The sequence below is a fragment of the Austrofundulus limnaeus genome, unplaced genomic scaffold (assembly GCF_001266775.1).
Source record: "Austrofundulus limnaeus strain Quisiro unplaced genomic scaffold, Austrofundulus_limnaeus-1.0 Scaffold98, whole genome shotgun sequence".
In the NCBI taxonomy this organism is placed as follows: domain Eukaryota; kingdom Metazoa; phylum Chordata; class Actinopteri; order Cyprinodontiformes; family Rivulidae; genus Austrofundulus; species Austrofundulus limnaeus.
Window position 1 is genome coordinate 20,618 of NW_013952500.1, and position 390 is coordinate 21,007.

Below are 390 nucleotides of genomic sequence, written 5' to 3' on the forward strand. Positions count from 1 at the left end.
TAGACATGATTTAGACACGAGTTGGACATGATTTAGACACGAGTTGGACATGATTTTGACATGAGTTGGACATGATTTTGACATGATTTAGACACAAGTTGGACATGATTTTGACATGATTTTGACATGATTTAGACATGAGTTGGACATGATTTAGACACGAGTTGGACATGATTTAGTCATCAGTTGGACATGATTTAGACATGATTTAGACACAAGTTGGACATGATTTTGACATGAGTTGGACATGATTTTGACATGATTTAGACACAAGTTGGACATGATTTTGACATGAGTTGGACATGATTTTGACATGATTTAGACATGAGTTGGACATGATTTAGACATGATTTAGACACAAGTTGGACATGATTTTGACATGAGTTGGAC

General features: G+C 35.4%; 1 protein-coding gene across 1 annotated transcript in view; it reads right to left on the reverse strand.

Annotated features, from left to right (window-relative positions):
* Window positions 1-390, reverse strand: part of asb7 (ankyrin repeat and SOCS box containing 7) — a gene marked incomplete at its 5' end in the record, with an annotated part of 10,586 nt that overhangs the window by 9,070 nt on the left and 1,126 nt on the right.